The following is a 14,344-nucleotide window of genomic DNA, read 5'->3' as shown; positions in this document are numbered from 1 at the left end:
GTTAACTAACTTTCAGTTAAAAGTCCTTATGACTCATGTAAAGAATTAAGAGTTGGCTGCAATGAGGGAGATAGCTCGGTTGCGTGGAGTGATACACTGGGCAAAGTGAGAGCTGAAGTGAATTCAGAAATGTCTGGTGAGTTGGTCAGCTGATAATAGAAAGAAGGAATTGTGAGATAAGAGAAATAAGGGTTTGACCAAGAGAGAAAGAAAAATCAAGGAGCGAGTGTTGTGCGGCAATTCAATCATAAAAGGTGTGATTGATGAGACTTTGACAAAATTGTGCTTTCTGGGTGCGAAAATTAATGATGTTAGTGAGGCTATTAGAGCACAAAAGGGTGGGTGAAAGAAATGATCATAGTGGCTGGAATGAATGGTCATGAGACAGGACATGAAAGAATTACTGGAAGTAGCAAAAGAAAAGAGTGAGAGAGAGTTAAGATAGTGAGTCTGTTGCTGCAGTATGAGAGTAGAGCCTGAGAAAGAGGGCTATAATAGCGAATAACTCGAATGCAGGAGTTATACAAGAAGAGTGGTGTGAAGTTTGTGGATGTGTGGAGTGAGTTTGACAGACGAAAGGACTTATACAAGAAGGATGTTTGCATCTGAATGGATTTGGTGTTCCACAGGCCGTATTGCTTGTGGAAATTCCTCTGAACTTGTTGCAGAATGTTTTCTCAAACCAAAACATGCAAAGTGTTTGCTCTGCACCATTGAAAGTCACCATTTTCAATTAGTGTAATGTATCACACCATTTAGTGTTGTCATTTAGTAATAAAGTTACGTGACCAAAAATTGAAGTGTTTCACTACATTATGGCACTCACTCAGCTTTTGTACATCTTCTGAGTTATTCTCTGTTCTCCTGCAAAGTTGTATACACTCTTTTGAAACACCCTGTATATATTTTCCACTTTATTTAATAATAACATCGACATATATTGTATAACTGATGTACAGATAGAGCTTCCATAGCTCAGTCAGTATAGACAAAGTCTTTTGGTCAGAAAGACCCGAGTTTGATTCCCGTCAGTGATGTGAGGAACCTTATCTGATCTCTTACAATGAAAGGTGAGTTAGCCGATCTCATACAGAGGTAGGGTTTTTTTTCGCCCAGAAACTCAGGTTTTTCGTCCCCGAGAACAGTCTGACTGGCCCCTTGAACATACATGGATTTACAATCATGAATACGTCCCAGCCATATGCCAGTCCCGAGCCCAGATAAAATTGGGGGGTTGGGGAAAGCAATGGTGAACTACCCTGTAAAAATCTTACCAGGAATACCTTGTGGGCAATGCCTGCATTCACCTATGGTCAGAAATGACTGAAAGGGAAAACCAGTTGATGTACAGATAAAAAAAAAAGCAATGTCCCAAGCACTGGTCCCTGTGTTACATCAGTGGTCACTCACCCTCTTCTTCATTCAGTTTCTCCTATATCTATCCCAATGGCTTTAACAGGCCTTTAAGGCCCACAACCTTCCAAGCATGCTTGGATTTCGTAACCGAAATACGAGGATAGAATGGTCACTCCTATGCCTCAAGTTATTCTTGGCTGTATCCCTGTGTGTTCATGGGCCGGTTTGCCTGTTTGCGGGATGAAAAACACCAGATAAACTGGCTGAAAAAACCCTACTGCTCATGCCCAAGACCGGCTAACTTGGCTATGGCTGAGGAAGATCCTTCAGCTCCTCACATCTCCGACGGGAATCGAACCTAGGACGCTCCTTCCCCAGGCATATGGTTGCGAAGCGCAAAGCCACTAGGCTAACCGCGCGGACGTTTCCCCTATATAGCTAACCTATTATTATTATTATTATTAACATCAGGCTTCCATAGAATCAAAAGACTCATCACACTCTAATGCAAAAAGATCTTCGAATTGTGCCTAAAATCCATTCGCAGTTTCCATTTATTATTCACCATACTTTCAGGCAATACATTCCATTCTCCATGCAAAGAACCTTCTCCTCTTCCCATTGCTCAAACCCTTCTTATATAGCTTTCAGGAAATGAGTCTTATTCTACCCTTATTTTCCTCTTTCCATGAAAATGTCCTTCCAGATTAATCTGGTAACAACCCCCTCATCAACTTATATATATCTCAATCATATCCCTTGTCATTCTTCTATTCACAAGGCTCCACAAGTCACATTCTCTCAGTCTGTCCTCAAACCCCCCATTCAATAGATCTGACACTGATTTCATGAATCTTCTCTGGACTCTCTATTAGACATCTTTATTCCCTAACACCAGGCATCCAAACCTGTGCATAGTAGTCCATTTGCAGCATGATCAAGGGATACAAGCGAACCATAACTATGTTTCTTATGTATTTCAAGGTCCTCCCCATTATTGCCATAATCCATTGTGATGTGATTCTTGTAGATAAGCTTACATGTTGGTTACACATAGCTTTAAATTTTCAGGAAATGACAACGTATACTAGAATGTTAATCATAAAAAACTTTAATTAATACCCTCCTATATTTTGTTACATTGCCATCATCATCATCATCTATTTATAATTTTACAATTATAAATAGGGAACCAATCAAAACAAATAAGTAGTATGTGTACACTAAGATAGGACTTGGAGGTTCTTATGATGTGAAGGAAACGCAGTCTTCTCTGTCATATGATAATTGACGGATCTCTGATGTGGAGAGTTGGGGGGGGAACTTGGAGAATATTGCTGATGTATTTCCAATATTGAGTCTAATATTGGAAATACATCTGATATAATAGAGTTGGGAATGTGTTTCTTGCCAGGAATAATCCAGGATATTTCTTAGACAAGTAGTTCCAAAGCTATTTATAATATTGGTTGATGCTTTTGTCGAGATGTTCCAGGCCTGGTCTGCCTCTTTTTCTTTTTTCATCTGTAGGGGTTTAGAGGACCAGAGCATCAAAAGGTGCAGAGAGTGGATGTCTAAGTTGGTGGCCAAGCTATTTTATTTGGTTTCTTTGAACGGTGCTGACTAGAGAATCTTGCTGGGTGTCATCTAATATAATAGAGTTGGGAATGTGGTCTTGCCAGGAGTATTTCCAGGATGTTTCTTAGACAAGTATTTCCAAAGCTATTTATAATATTGGTTGCTGCTTTTGTTGAGATGTTCCAGGCCTGAGAGCAGTACAGAAAGATAGACTGGCTGTGCACTTGTAAAGACGAATCTTTGTTAACTTTGAGATGAGGCTCGACTTCCATACTTTATTAAGACGTCTGTGGAACTGGAGTGCTTTCTGTTTTCTTGTCTTAATGTCTGTTAAGGAATCTGAGATGTGTGATCCTAGGTATACAAAGTCCTCTACTTCATCAAGGTGATCATTTTGATTTATGTAGATGTGCCCATCTATGTGATGTTTTTAATATCTTTGTTTTTGGGAGTTTATTTTTAGTTCAAATATTTCTGTGGTTCTCCTAAAGCTGTTGAAGTAGTTTGGGGCATCTGTTATGTTGGAGTCAATGAGGACTATATCCAGTGGTGAGCTATAAGGGGCTCGCCTGAGCCCTTTCTTATATTTTTCTCAAATTTACGAGCTCCTTGTTCTTCTTGTTTACTTTTTTATTTTTTCGAAAAAAAAAGGAAAAAAATGTTTGAAATATATTAAGCGAAAAACTCAGTGATTTTATTAAATAAACTATTATAGTTACTGTTACTACCATTTTACAAATAAGAATTCACTTTTGGTAATCGCATATAAATAAATAGGACTATAAAATAATGCCCCTTGATTAATACCGTTGATTATCACTTGAAGTATAAAAACAAAAGAGAAATATAACGTACTTCAATATTATTGTGTTTAGATAATATTTATTTATTTATAGATTGTTTGTCATAAAAACTTCTACCACAAACAAAAGAAATTTATTTTTTTTATAAAAAATGCGGACTATTTCATACAGTATGTGTGATTATAAAAGATTTTATTCTTATTATAGTTTGATAGTTAAAAAATGTTTTTCTTATGTAAGATAAATTAACACAGATGATTATGTACAAATATTTCATGTTTAGATCATGAAATATTTGTTTAAAAATTATAGCCTTTACAGGTTGATTGTCCCCTCATACTTTTTGATTGGCATTTGTACACAAGCTGTATTAATAAACGTTTTTATGTGAAATCTGGATTTTTTTTGCTCGATGATGCAAGCCCTTTATTAAAATTTCCATAGCTCACCACTGACTATATCGTCTGCAAAGCTCAAGTCTTCAAGGTGCATCTGTATATATGGGTCTTTGATGAGGATTTCAGATTTAATTTGAATCAATTTAAAAATATATATTCAGTCACTATGATGAATAGATATGGGGCCATAGTATCTCCTTGCAGGACACCTGTGGTGATGGGAAAACTGTCTCTGTTTTTTCTCCATTAACTAGCACAGTCATCCCTTGACTTACTCCCGGATTCCGTTCCATTTGGCAGGACGTAAATCGAGTAGGACGTAAGTCGATACATTAAATCAACAGAGTTATAGGCATTAGGGACTTAACTGTAATAAGTATACTGTCATTTTAATTTTTAAACCTTATTATAAAACTGTACTGTGTGTTACTAGCACTATAAAACAGGAGAATAATCACCCAAGAAAATTTCCCAGGAAAGTGCAAAGTTATATGTGAAGTGCAAAGGAAAGTGCAAAGTTATATATGTGAAGAAGTTGTTCTTTGATGTCTTTAGATCAGTGGTTTAAAGCCTGAACTGTGATACCATCTGCTCCTGGTGAGTTTACTACTTTTTGTTGTTGAAGGGCCATTGTGAACTCCTGCATGGTGAAATCATCACAGTTGATGCTAAGAGTTTCCAGTACTATGGTTTTTGAGATGAAATCAATGTTTAGGGTTGGTGTGTTTAGAAGAGTTTGGAAGTGTGCCTTCCATTCATCAAATTTTTTGGTCTTGTTTTCAAACGAGGTTCCATTTTTATAGAAGAATGGCTCAGGGAGAGATACCAGAAGGCAGTGTATGGAGGAGCCCAGTCCAGGATGAGGCAGGTGACCAGTGGTGTGCATCAAGGCTCTGTGCTTGGGCCATTGTTGTTTAATTTGTATATAAATTATATAGGAAATGGCTTAAAGGGAGATATTCAGTTGTTTGCTTATGATGCAAAGTTGGGTAGCGCAATAAAAAAATCAAGCTGATGTTGAAAGTTTGCAGGATGATTTAAAGGTAGTGTATGGATGAGCCGAGTCCAGGATGAGGCAGGTGACCAGTGGTGTGCCTCAGGGCTCTGTGCTTGGGCCATTGTTGTTTAATTTGTATATAAATTATATAGGAAATGGCTTAAAGGGAGATATTCAGTTGTTTGCTTATGATGCAAAGTTGGGTAGCGTAATAAAAAAATCAAGCTGATATTGAAAGTTTGCAGGATGATTTAAATAAGCTGGTAGAATGGGCAAAAGGTAATGGATGTCAGTTCAATGAGGAAAAGTGTAAAGTCATGCATTTTGGGATTAAAAGATTACCAGTTGCATACTACATTGATGAAACAGTACTCCAAGAGATTGATGAGGCTAGGGACTTAGGGGTGTTGGTAGATAGGGAGATGAAGTTCAGGGAACACATTGCTAAGATGTCCAAGATTGCACATAGGATTACTTGGTTGTTGAGGAACACACTGACATCCAGAGATAAAGAGGTTATTATTCCCCTTTATAAAGCATTGATACTTCCACATTTGGATTATGTGCTCAGGTCTGGCCACCTGGATTCCTTGGAGATGAGGAGGCTGTGGAGAGGGTTCAGAGAAGAGTGACTAAGTTGGTGAGTGATGTAAAAAATGCTCCCTACATTGATAGATTGAGAGCTTGTGGATTGCAGAGGTTGATTGATAGGCGGAGAAGAGGGGATATGATAGAAACATTTAAATTACTGAAAGGTTTTTATAGGATTGATGCAGGGGAAATGTTTCAGCTGTGTGATAATGATGGAAGAACAAGAGGTCATCATGGAAATTAAAGAAGAGTGTGATTAACAAGGGTGTCAGAATAAGGTTTTTTGCCTGGAGGGTGGTGAATGAGTGGAATTCATTGCCTGAATTAGTTGTGAGCTCTTCGTCTGTAAATGAATTCAAGAAGAGATATGACAGATATTGTTTTGCTAGTTTGGGTCTCCTGCAATGAGTCTACTGACTCCATGGAGATACCCGTAATAATAATAATAATCTTCTTTCTTGATTCTCAATACTCATCATCAGGGATCATAAAAAACAATATGTGCACACAGGCACTAACACTAAACAAATGAGGTTGAATAAAGGCGACATAAAACGGAATAAAGCTGGGCCTAGAGTCCTAAACGGTACTCCCTAGTGGGCTAAATTGGGTTGTCTTGCCTGTTGGGCTAATGATCTTAAAATGTATGATCAACATCTAAAATCTCAACAAATTTGGGTGCATGAGACTGCCCCAAATTTGTAAATCTGTGGAGTGAATTTGAAGGAAAGTTGGAATGGTTTAAAGTTGATGGATTGCATTTGAATGGGTTTGGTGTTGGGCATTTATTATTATTATTATTATTATTATTATTATTATTATTATTGCACCCTCTATGGAGTCAACAGACTCATCGTGGGAGGTTCATTCAACTGACAACATATTTATCGTTGTTGTTGTTGTTATGTGCCACCAGTTGTTTTTGACTCTTAGTGATCCTGTGAACAAAGATTCTCCATCCCACTTAATCTCTTGTCCTTTCTTTCAGTAATTATAAATTCAAGTTGGTAAGTTCTTTTATGTTGTCCATCCAACATAAAAGAACTTATATGGTCTTCTTCTCATTCTCTTAATCTTCCCCTAATGTAACTGCCTTTTCTAATGATTCATCAGCTCACATAATATATCCATAGTCATCGCCTCCAAGGAGCATTCTGTCCTTATATTCTCTAAAACCTTGTTATTGGTCATTATTGCAGTCCATAGTATTATTAATAGTCTCCTCCACACCCATAATTCAAATGAATCGATTCGTTCTGTCTTTCTTCTTAATAATCCAGCTTTCACATTCATACATCACTACTGGCAGTTCCAGTGCTTTGACAATTCTAATTTTCTTGGCCTTACTCATACCTCTATCTTTCATAATTTTTTGTAAGATTTAACAATACTTTTTTTCTCATGATTATCCTTCTTTTAATTTCATTTTCACATTTACCATCATTTTTGATTCTGGACCCCAGTAAAATAATAACTTTCAATGACTTCTATTTTATCTCTTTCTATTATAAATTCATTTAAATTTCCAGAAGCCATCACTTTTGTTTGTTGATGTTTAAATTAAGTCTGGCTTTTGTTACTCTCCATCTTAACTAATAGAATCAACCACTCCATATCTTCCTTAGTTTCTGCTATAAGGGCTGTATCATCTGCATATCTTAAACTATTTATTTTTCTGCCACCAATCTTAATTCCAGCTGGATCTTTGTCTAAATCAGCCATTCTCCATAATATATTCACTATAAATATTTATTTATTTAGCATATGATGATACAACGGCCGTGAGGCCTTTTTTACAGGGAAGTATGGCACCATCTCATTCCCCCTCCCCTAATTTTATCCGGCCTCAGGACCGGCATAGCTGACAAATCAGGCCTATGGCTGGTTTTTTTTTTTTTTTTTTCCAGTTGAAAAAACCCCTACCTCCACACAAATGGGAAACAAACCCAGGTCTTTTTGACCAAAGGGCTACGTCTATACCAACTAAGCCACATAGACTCACTATAAATATTAAAAACAACAGTATACAACACTGCTGCATCCCTTTTAACACTCGAACACTGTCTTTTTCTCCAAAGACTGGTTTTACTGAAGCTTCTTGGTTGTCATACAGCTCTCTTATCAAGAGAATTAGATGTTCAGGTATTCTCATTAATCTCATTGCAATCCACAGTCTTTTGTGATCCATGCAATCAAAAGCTTTCTTATAATCAATAAAACAGATTAATACTGTTATTATTATTATTATTATTATTATTCAGGCCTCCAAGGAGTCAAAAGACTCATTGAGGGAGGTCCTTCCTAAGACATAAAGTCTGTCAAGACTCATCGAGGGGAGGCCCCCCCCCCTGAGAAACACAAAGTCTATCATACCTCTCTTTAAACTCACTGACCGTTCTCGCTCCCACCACTCCATCAGGCAATGCATTCCAAGGCTCAACCACCCTCTACACAAAAAAACCACTCCTTACCCTCTTGCTCACAGTTTCCTTTCGTAACTTTCAGGGATGGCCTCTTGTCATCACTCCTTCCCGCTGTTCAACCAAGCGAAAGAACTCCCCAGTGTCAACCCTGTAACCACCTCTCAACAGTTTAAAAGTCTCAATCATATCACCTCTCCTTCTTCTATCCACCAAACTCTGCAGTCCATATTCTCTCAGCCGATCCTCATAACTATCCTTGTACAGTCCTGAAACCATCTTTGTCATTCGTCTTTGTATCCTTTCCGCAGTTAATTTATCCCCTTCAAATCCTGGGGTCCAAATCTGAGAACAGTAGTCCAAATGTGGTCTGATCAGAGACTTATACAACGGAATGATAACCCTCTTATCTCTGCAGGTCAGTGTCCTTCTCATAATAGCAGCAATCCTCTGTGTTACCTTCACCATCTGTGCAATATGTCCCCTAAACTTCAGGTTTCTATCAATCATCAACCCCCCAGATCTCTTGTCTCCCCTACTTCCTCCAGTATAACTCCTCCCATAGAGTATGCAGCATCCCATCGATGTTTCCCAAACCTCAAGACCTTACATTTTGCTGCATTAAACTGACATGCCCCATTCATTTGCCCATCAATCTAGCTTATTTAAATCCTCTTGCAGGGCTACCACATCTGCAATATTACTAATAATCCTTCCTTCCCAGCTTCGCATCATCCGCAAACAACTGAATATCCCCCTGCAATCCACTGGCTATGTCATTGATATAAAGGTTAAACAATATATATGTCCTAGTACTGAGCCCTGTGGGACCCCACTTGTAACCCTCTGCCTCCTGGAAACTGCTCCACCATACACAACTCTCTGATACCTATCAGACAGCCAATCCTGAATCCAGTTGACCAATCTGACATCCAGACCCATGTGCTGCAACTTAAATATCAGCTTATCATGTGGCACCCTGTCAAATGCCTTCACCAAGTCTAAGAAAATTGCAGTATATGCCTTTCCCTCATCTAATGTTCTTGTAACTTTATTATAAAAGGCTAGCATATTGCTAAAACAAGAGCGTCCTTTCACAAATCCATGTTGATTCTCATAGATAACATTACCCTCATCTGCCCAATGCTGTATACGGTCCCTCACTACTTTCTCCAAGATCTTAACAACTACTGATGACACACAGACTGGCCTATAATTAGACACTTCCAGTCTTTTACCACCCTTATGCAATGGCACTATCTTACCTTATTTCCATTCCCTGGGCACCTTTGCCAAAGCCGGACTTTCATTGAAAAGTCACGTTAAAGGCACTGTCAATTCCCTAGCACATTCTCCCAAAACTCGTGGTGAAATACCATCCAGTCCCACAGCTTTACTGACATCCAGAGTACTCAGTATCTGAAACATACTCTCCTCCTGTACCTCCAGACCTCGAACCAGTCCTATCCCTCTAGCATTAAAACTGACTCCTCTAGGATGAAATACTCCAATAAAGTGTTCATCGAACAATTCCACTATGTCCTCTGCATCAGTCATTCTATTCCCATTTTTATCCCACAATATCATTCTTTCACAGTCATTTCTCCTCCTACTGGCCACATAACTAAAAAATTCCCTAGGATTTTCTTTGGATCTTAGGGCCAATCTCCTCTCATATTCCAGTTTCGCTTTCCTTACCACACTAGTCACTCTTCTGGCGTGTGTCTTATATTCCTCATGCATCTCTTCACCTGTCTCCTTATATCTCTTCCATAGCCTCTTTTTCGCATGCAATTCCTGTTTAATATTGTTTGTCATCCACTTTACTCCAAATTGCGTCCTCTTCTTCACTCGTGGTATACAACTTACCATTGCTGCTAACAAATATTCTTTCACAATTTCCCACGCACCAGTGATATCCTGGCCTTCCAATTCCTCCCTCCATGAAACTTCCCGAAGTTGACGTCTAAGACTATTATAATCACCTGCCTTATAATTCCACATAAGTTCCCATCTCTTTGATACTCCTGAATGTCTATTCATTTTCAAAGTCTACACCATATGGTCACTCTCTCCAACTGGTGGGAGAGACGTCAACTCAGTTATTATCAACTCTTCTGATGCTATAACCAAATCCAAAACTTTTGAACCTCTTGTTCCATCTGTTACATGTTGCCTAAGACATTTGTCCCTCAAGAATTCTAGAAATTCCATTCCCCTATTGCTACATGCATCTTCCTCTCTCCAATTTATACTACTGAAGTTAAAATCTCCCATAACAATCATTCTTCTTGCACTTGCCAAACTTAGCTGTCTAAACATCTCCTGGTCCCCATCCTCTGTACTCCTGGGTCTGTAGCAACACCCCCACTAAATATCCTGTCTTGCCTACCTCTACCTCACACCATACCCTCTCAAAATCATTTGTCTCACTTCCTTCCAAATTCTCCACTCTTAGAGGACATAGGTCATCACTTATTATATGCAGTACCCCACCACCACGCTTTCCCCTCCTATCCTAACGAAAAATGCTATACCCAGCGACTTCTATTCCTGTTGTTATATCCCCTTCTGTCAACCACGTCTTTTGGCCAGGCTGATGCTATCTGCGCCACCAATTCCTCTCCCTTATTCCGGATACTCCTGGCATTAGCATAAAGCATATAAATGCCATTGTTTCTATAGCCAGCATTATCTCTTCTAGACTCCACTGGGCTCAGTGTTACCTGACATTGTCTCCCTTTTCCCAAGTATCCATTCCCACAAGAGGCCACCCCTACTATCATCCTCCCTGGGACACACTGACTCGTTCAGAACAGCAATCTCTCCAGATGCCTACGTCCTTCCTCATTCAAATGTAAACGGTCTCTCGCATACAATTTCTCTCTTTCCTCAAACGCACTCCAAGCATCCACATATACCAGTCCTCTCTTGTCACACATTCTCGCTATTATGCCATTCAATATCACCGCTCTTCTGCTCAGCTCATCATTATCATACCTAGGCAATACGCACACTATTTTTCCTCTCCCTGTCTTCTTCCGTACAGTCTCAAGCAAAAATCTCATATCTCTCGCTGCCTGACTTACATTACCATCACAATCATCTCATTCACCCTTTCACCTCTCTTAATTGCCATAGCCACTCTTTCTGTTGTTCCTCCTGGCAAACACTCCTCACGCATCCTATCTTGAACACCACGGATCATTGATGCGCCATAAATTATACCTCTTACCATTCCCTCGCTCCTATTGTTTCCATTTTCTCCTCTTCTTTCATTCCCATACCTCTCTCTTCTACTGTTTCCATTCTCTCCTCTTCTAGCACTCCCATACATCTCTCTCATTCCCTCTCTCCTACTGTTTCCATTTTCTCCACTTCTAGCACTTCCATATCCCTCTCTCATTCTGTCTCTCCTACTACTGTTTCCATCCTCTTGTCTGCTAGCATTCCCATACCTCTCTCTCATTCCCTCTCTTCTACTGTTTCCATTCTCTCCTCCTCTAGCACCCCCATACCTCTCACTCATACTCCCTAAATTCTCTCTCTCTCCTACTCTGATTCGCCTTGCATTTATCTCTTCCATTCTCCTAATCTTATCTTTCATACTTCTGCTCTTCACAAGACATTCCACCTCCTCTTTCAACTCATCTATCTCCCTCTGCAGGTCAGTCACTCTTAATCTAAATTCACTCTCCCAAACAAAACCATTTCCTAAACTTTCACAGTCACTCACACCTTCCACACTATCAACTATTATTTTCTCATTCTCTCCTATCACACTACTTGTCTTCCTACATTCATTCCCCATTCCTGGAGCAACAAAGTCGGATATCGATATATCTAATGTACTTATTTCCTCCAACTGCCTGCATTTTGCGCACATACGCTCTCCACTCTCTTTAACAAGCCACATATGTAATTCCCAAGAAGCATACATGCCGCAAGTACTGCATGCCACAAAGTCCCTTATGATATTGCTAATAATTGAGTTCTTAAATGGCAGAGGACTTGGCGTTACGCCACTTGCGACTGCTGCTGAATCCACCATCATTCCTTACTGCCGAGTAGCGTAATCTTTAATAATTATTCAATTAATAAATAAGAGGAAAAAAAAAGTACAAACATCAGAACATTTAAGTACTAAATATAATTAAATAAAATGAAATATAACTAAATACAGTAACTTAGCTCCGTTTTGTCTTCCACCGTTACGCGTTCGATTCCGACGGTACCAAAATATATTATATCGCGACAGCAACTAACTTCCAAAAAACAACCACTGAAGTACACTCGTATTCAGAGAAACAATTTAGCACTCAAAAACGTAGAAAAACTGGGAAAAAAGCGGACTATTCACCGATTAAAAATCACTTTCTTCTGCACAGCTCAAATTCACCGCCACGTGCTACTGCGATGCTAGCTCCACTCGCCAATGATGTCTTGTTTTTAACATTACAATTGTTACATTAGATTTAGGATTCAGGATTATCTATTATCTACAGTCCTGTTTATAGGTAACTCTTGGGGAGAAAGGTTCTGTGGGTAGAATATGTGCCTTCCATATGCTTGGGATTTTTAGGCCATCATTATTGTTAAGATTGGGGTGGTTGATAAGAATCTCACAGGCTTCTTGAAATTTGTATTCATACCATGTTTTGGTGTGATGTAAACAACTGATGCTTTTCCAGTCAATTCCATGTAAAATGTTCAGGGCATGATCAGAAAGGCCAGCTTCACTATAGTTATTATATTTAATGTGTCCTTTATGTTCTTTTTGTCTGATAGGAATCATGCGTCCTGTTTCCCCTATATATGGTCGATTACAGGTGTAGTAAATACTGTATACTTCAGGGTGGGCCAGCAGAGGGAGTGGGTCTTTGGATGAGATGAGTAAGCTTTTTAATTTTGCAGGAGGTTTAAAGGTGGCTTTGAGGTTGTATTTCTGTAGTATTCTGTTTATTTTATCTGATGTCCCTTTAATGTAAGGAATGGTTATAGTTTTATTGTAGTCTGGTTTATCTTTGTTTTTTATTGAGGTCTTGTAGTACAGAATTTTGTTAATAGTGTTTTGGCTGTATCCGTTATATTGGAAAATATTGCTGATAATTTTAAATTCGTCTTTCAGTGCCTGTTCAGCGGAAGAGATGTTTGAGCCCTGTTTTTTAGAATGTTGATGACACCTAGTTTTAGTGTTGGGTGGTGGTAGGAGTTTATGTGTGTATATTGGCCAGTATGTGTCTGTTTCCAGTATATGGAGGAAAGACTGCCAGATTGGGACATTCGTAAAGGGCATAGACGTCAAAAATGACTAATAAATCATCTTTTTCGAATGTAATGTCTTTGATTATGTTTATGAAGTGTTGTGTGTTTCTGATATAGAAGGTGGAATGACCTACCAACTCCTTGAATGTCACCGAATGTCCTTTACGAATATCTGAATCAATGACACAATCCTTCTTTTACAGAACAAATTCCCTCCAGATATAACAGCACCCTTTACGCATGTATTATGTTCTGGTTATTTTGTATGGCAAAATGCTTTCTACCTACAAAAATAAGGCACAGCCATGGGCTGGCCATTATCCCTTCTATTGCTAACTATATGGAACATTTTGAGCAACATGCTCTAAATTCCTCTCCTTTAAAACCCAAAGTCTGGCTTAGATACATTGACGATGTTTTCACGATCTGGCCCTGTACCCACCAGACACTGACACTTTTCTTAGCCATGTAAACAAACAACACAAACTTATACAGTTCACAATTGAGATTGAAAAACTATTGAACACTAACATTTCTAGATACACTTGCCACACTTCTTCTTTCTGGCAGTCTTTCCTTCACTGTTTACCGGAAAACGACACATACTGGCCAATTTATACACATAAACTCCTACCACCACCCAACCAACACAAAAACTAGGTGTCTTTAATACTCTAAAAACAGGGCTTTGAAGATCTGCTCCAAAGAACAAGTGCTGAAAGACAAATTTAAAGTTATCAGCAAATACTTTTCTAAAAAATGGTTACAGCCAAAACACTATTAACAAAATTCTCTACTACAAGACCTCAATAAAAAACAAAGATAAACCAGACTACAATAAAATTATAACCATTCCTTACATTAAAGGGACATCAGATAAAATAAACAGAATACAACCTCAAAGCCAACTTTAAACCTTCAGCAAAATTAAAAAGC

At 38.7% G+C, this 14,344-nt stretch overlaps 1 protein-coding gene across 1 annotated transcript in view; it reads left to right on the top strand.

Annotated features, from left to right (window-relative positions):
• LOC150104729 (lysosome membrane protein 2-like) overlaps positions 1-14,344 on the top strand; it is a 431,261-nt gene that overhangs the window by 135,453 nt on the left and 281,464 nt on the right. The gene's annotated exons all lie outside the window — the stretch shown is intronic.

The sequence above is a fragment of the Typopeltis vanoorti genome, chromosome 7, assembly GCF_054136105.1.
Source record: "Typopeltis vanoorti isolate ZY-2024b chromosome 7, IOZ_Tvanoo_1.0, whole genome shotgun sequence".
NCBI classification, from domain to species: Eukaryota; Metazoa; Arthropoda; class Arachnida; order Uropygi; family Thelyphonidae; genus Typopeltis; species Typopeltis vanoorti.
Note: the sequence above shows the minus strand (reverse complement) of the source record. Positions and strands in the feature narration are given on the sequence as shown.